The following is a 5414-nucleotide window of genomic DNA, read 5'->3' as shown; positions in this document are numbered from 1 at the left end:
GTCTCCCTTTGTGATTTCTTTATTGTTTCTATTTACATTTTTAGATCTTGGATGGTTTTGTTCATTTCCTTTGCCTGTTTGATTGTGTTTTCTTGTAATTCTCTAAAGGATTTTTGTTTCCTTTCTAGCTGTTTACCTGTGTTCTCCAGTATTTCTTTAAGTGAGTTATTGATGTCCTTCTTAAAGTCCTCTTTCACCATCACGAGAAATGATTTTAGGTCTGAATCTTGCTTTTTCAGTGTGATGGTGTATCCAGGACTTGCTATGGTGGGAGAATTGGGTTCTGATGATGTCAAGTAACCTTGGTTTCTGTTGCTTATGTTCTTATGATTGCCTCCAGCCATCTGATTATCTTTAGTGTTATCTGCCCTCACTATAGCTGACTGAAGCCTGTCCTTCTTGTGATCCTGGTTGTGTCAGAACACTCTCAGATGTGTTTTTGTGTCATTGTTATGATAACTTTCCAATTTTTTTATGAGGGCATTAGTGTGATGAACTATCCTCTTAGCACTGCTTTCATAGTGTCCCATAAGTTTTGGTTTGCTGTGCCCTCATTTTCATGGAATTCTAGAAAGTCTTCAGCATCACCTAGAGGAATGTTGATTTCATTCCATTCACACTTTGATGTCACTTTTCTATGGGAAGTCAGATGTTCCTTTGTAAACACTCCAAAAAAGGCTATGAAGTGATCTCTATGCAAGCTCAATGTCTACTCTTTAAGATATTTCATCTAGGTCCAAACTTACATGCTTTATACAATTTTTATTCCTAATTTGGTTCATTTATTGTTTTATTCTATAGAGTAAATATGGTGATGAAAATGCCTCCAAAGACTTTAGAGACTTGAGTAGATAACAATGATAAGACAGAACATGGAGAGCTGACTCAGAGTGTAAAGTACTTGTTGCACAATCACAGTAACACAGTGTTTGTAACCCCAGAACTAGGATATAGAGGCAATTGGATGTTATAGTCTTGCAGGTGATTGAGGATGCTGTTCTCTATAGATGAGTAAGGAAAAAAAAATCCATGCTGAAAGCTATAAGATAGTCATATGATACAGTGAGAACACAGGTAGGGTTGAAAGAAAGATTAAGTTTGTCAGTTGTTAGGAGAAAGAAGGTAGATATACATGGTTGGCATAACCAAATTATATTTTAATATACTAAGAGATATCACAGAAAGTTCACACTCCATGTCCTAAGCTATCACTCCAAGGCTGCTCACCCGTGGAACATATTCTAGCTGTAGGTTAGGTCCAGACTGTCATGGTAGTCTCTAGTTGAATCACAGGAGAGACTCTCCAGCCACAGAGTAGATCAAAGTAGTCTTTCTCAGTAATTGGATTGGATTACAGTATCAGAGGTTCAGTCCATATCTTCATTGGATTTGGAATCATTGCAGTGTCCAGGAAGAGAAGGAGCAGAGAGTTTTACATCTTGATCCAAAGGCAGCCCAGAGAAGACTGTGCAATACTGGCAGTAATGAAGGGATAAAGAGTGATAACTTGTTCTTGGTCTCTGCTTATATACTGTCAAGTAGGCATCTTGGATTTTTCTGTGTACACTGCTGTGTATCTGGTTGTCTTGAGCAAGTGAGATCACTGGGTTTGGGTTTATGAGGTAAAACCTTGAGTGTACTGGGTTTCCTGACTAAACTGTTACAATATGCCTTGAAAGGCATTTTTTGATTATGTTCATCACAATGGAGAAAAGTCTAGAGCACAAAAATGATGAGTAAGAGTTTAAGAAAGATGAAAGATGGACACGTTTCTTAATTAGTGTTCCGATTGCTGTGAACAGACACTATGACCAAGGCTACTCTTATAAAAGATAACATTTAATTGGGATTGGTTTACAGTTTCAGAGGTTCAGTCCATATCTTCATGTTTGGAATCATTGCAGTGTCCAGGAAAAGAAGGAGCAGAGAGTTTTACATCTTGATCCAAAGGCAGCCCGGAGAAGACTGTGCCAATACTGGATGAAGCTTAAGCACAGAGAACCTCAAATCTCTCCTCCACAGTAACACACCTACTCCAACAAGGCCACATCTCCAAACAGTGTGACTTCCTGTGGGCTAAGCATTTATACGCATGACTCTATGGGGGCCATACCTATTCAAACCACCACAGCTGTGCTAATGGTACCAGGCTAGCTGCCTTTCACCTAAAGCCCCCAAAGCTTCCAAGGAACATGTATAAGACATACTTTTCTTTTCATATATTCTTGTTTTTTTATGGTACTAATTGTAGATTAGACCTTAAAGTTGTCTTTGAAACAGAGGCCTAGAAACCTAGAAAATCCCCCTAGACAACCCAAAACAAAGAGCTAAATATGAAGGAATGAAGAACACATGGTGATGCATCATAGTTGTGGTCATGCAGTTAATGTTCTGCCATGGAAAAGCTACAAGCTTGTGTAAGTAGAACAAAGAGATATTACTGTAAATGACAATATGCGAGTCCTGTATGGTTAGATGCAACACCAGTCTGTAATTAACAACAGCAGGTATTCAAGATCAGTATCTAACAAAACGCAGAGGTTGACAGAGTGGAGATTTGTTTTTTTGTTTGTTTGGTTGGTTTTGTTTTGTTTTTCAAGGCAGAGTTTCTCTGTGTAACTCTGGCTGTCCTGGAACTCACTCTGTAGACCAGGCTGGCCTTGAACTCAGAAATCTGCCTGCCTCTGCCTCCCAAGTGCTGGGATTAAAGGCATATGCTACCACCGCCTAGTGACAGAGTGGAGTTTCAACCATAACTAACTGCAAAGGCATGGCTTCAACTGTGCACAATCCTCTTCCTGGTTGGTGGGGTTTCTATGAACTCAGGAAATAATATCTCAGAGAATTAGCCAATCTTAATAGACATTGCCTTAGGTTTTTCTCCATTTTATTGAAGATCCTACTTTTCTGTAATAACTCTTAATAAAATAGCATTCCTCTGCATACTCAGATCATTCATCTTCATTGGTATGAAGCAATATATTCTGATACATTGTCTGAAGTTGATCTTTGATAGCTGTGAGAGTCCAACATTTTGAGGTTTTGGATCACGTACATAAACTACGAAAGGTCATATCAGTATTTTTTGCTTCGTTTAGTACTTTTACAAACTGTGCATCTTCTTTTTTTATTTTTTCTGTTTTATAAAAAATATTTTTTTTGCAAGGCATGGTGGTACACACCTATAGTCCTGGCATTCAGGAGGCAGACACGGGCTGTTCTCTGTGAAATCAAGATAAGCCTAGTTTACAAAGATTTTTTTCCAGGGAAGCCATGGCTCTATTACACAGAGTAACCCTGTCTCAAAAAAAGCCAAACAAGAAGACAAAGAAGAACAAGGAGCAGGAGGAGAAGGAGGAGGAAGAGGAATAAAAAACAGGGGAGAGAATGAGATGGGGAGAATGAACAACAAGAAGAACAAGAACAAGAAGAAAAAGAAGAAAAATAATTTATTTTCTCATATAATATATCCTGATTATGGTTTCCTTCTCTCTCCTGCTTCTGGGTCCTTCAAACCTTATCTCCCATCAGATTCACTCTCTTCCTGTCTTTCAATAGGAAACAAAAAGGCTTCTAAAGAATAATAAATAAAATGAAATTATATATATATATACATATATATGTATATATACATATATACCGAAATTGTTAAAAAATGAAAAGAACAAAAGAAATGGCACATGAGCCCTTTCTCCACCTATCTTCCCCTGTTGTTGAATCCTTTGGCACAATCTAAAAAAAAGGATGCCTATAAATATATAAGAAGCTTAGATAACACCAGTTAGACCCTACCAGAAAAGAAAATTATCCTGTCACTTACTAATCAAAACATAAAATGTATAAACAAAGAGAATATTAAATTCAGCAACAGAACAAGGGCATTGCCTGCATACAAAGCAGACCTATCAGAATTACACCCAACTTCTTGATAGAGATTCCCAAAGCTAGAAGAACCTAGACAGATATCTTGAAATCTCTAAAAGATTCACAGATACCAACCTAGACTACAATACCTAACAAAACTCTCAATCATCATTGTCAGAGAAAACTAGATATTTCAAGGCAAATCCAAAATCAAGCAATATCAATCCACAAAAAATACTACAAGAAAACTCCAACTCAATGAGGAAAACTAAATCCAAGAAAACACAGGAAATAAGTAGCACTGTACCAGAATAAAAAGAGGAAGCACACACACACACACACACACACACACACACACACACACACACACATTAGTATCACCAACATCAAAATAGAATAACAATCACTGGTCATTAATATTTCTCAACACCAATGGACTTAATAATAATATATAATTAATATATAATAAAAAGAAACAAGCTAATCTAGTGAATGCTAAAATAGCATCCATCTTTCTGCTGCATACATCAGCACACCTTAGCAATGAAGGTAGATAACCTAAGAGTAAAGGGCTGGAAAAAAAGTTTTCTAAACAAACAAACCAAAGAAGCAAGCTGGAGTAGCCAGCCATTCTAATAGCTAGTAAAGTAGATGTTGAACCAAAATTAAGAGACAGGGAAGGAAACTTCATACTCATACTCAACAAAGGAAAACTCTACCAAGATAATATCTTAATTTTGAACATCTCTGCCCCAAACACATGGGGACCCATATTTGAAAAAGAAATATTTCTAAATCTTAATTCACACATAGAAACCCATACATTATTAGTGGGAGACTAACATTCTACTCTCACCCATGGACAGGTTATCCAAACTAGAAATTAACAGAGAAAGTATGAAATTAACAGACACTATGAATCAAACGTACCTAACAGGCATCTATAGAATATATCACTCAAAAGAACATACCTCCTTCTCAGCATGTAAGGGATTCTTCTCCAGAATTTACCATATAGTCAGTAACAAAGCAAGCCCCAAGATATACGAGAAAATTGAAATAAAACTTTGTATCTTATCAGACCAGCATGGATTAAAACTAAACTTTAATAACAGAAACACTAGAAAGTCTCCACACTTATGGAAATTGAACAATTATCTATTTGATGATTTCTGGGTCAGGGAAGAAATAATTAAAGAAATTAAAGACTTTCTAGAATTCAATGAAAATGCAGGCACAACATACCCAAATTTATGGGACACAATGAAAGCAGTGTTAAGAATGCTCATAGAACTAGGTATCTCTATAAAAAAATTAAAAAGTACTCATACCAAAACTTTAAAAGTAAAACAAATCTCTAGAAGAGAAGAAAAAGAGGAAGAGGAGGAGGAGGAGGGGGGGGGAAGAGGAGGAGGAACTGGAAGAAGAGGAATTAGAAGAAGAATTAGAAGAAGCAAGTACACCAAAGGGGAGTAGAGAACAGGACATAAAATCAGGGCTGAAATCAGTCAGTTAGAAACAAAACAATGCAATGAATCAAGGAAGCCCAG

At 36.8% G+C, this 5414-nt stretch overlaps 1 protein-coding gene across 7 annotated transcripts in view; it reads left to right on the top strand.

Moving 5' to 3' along the window:
- The window catches only part of LOC116069299 (disintegrin and metalloproteinase domain-containing protein 29-like), a 39558-nt gene extending 36615 nt beyond the window's left edge, over positions 1 to 2943 (top strand). For 6 of the 7 annotated variants that reach the window (XR_004109963.1, XR_004109964.1, XR_004109967.1 and 3 more), the window contains one exon: positions 1905 to 2943. The gene's annotated coding sequence lies outside the window, so the exon portion shown is untranslated. Of the gene's footprint in view, positions 1 to 1404; positions 1415 to 1904 lie in introns of those variants that run through there. The other variant, XR_004109965.1, reaches the window with a different exon arrangement.
- Positions 2944 to 5414: the final 2471 nt, after the last annotated feature.

The sequence above is a fragment of the Mastomys coucha genome, unplaced genomic scaffold (genome assembly GCF_008632895.1).
Source record: "Mastomys coucha isolate ucsf_1 unplaced genomic scaffold, UCSF_Mcou_1 pScaffold22, whole genome shotgun sequence".
In the NCBI taxonomy this organism is placed as follows: Eukaryota; Metazoa; Chordata; class Mammalia; order Rodentia; family Muridae; genus Mastomys; species Mastomys coucha.
The sequence above is the reverse complement of the archived record's forward strand: the minus strand, read 5'-3'. Positions and strand labels throughout refer to the sequence as shown.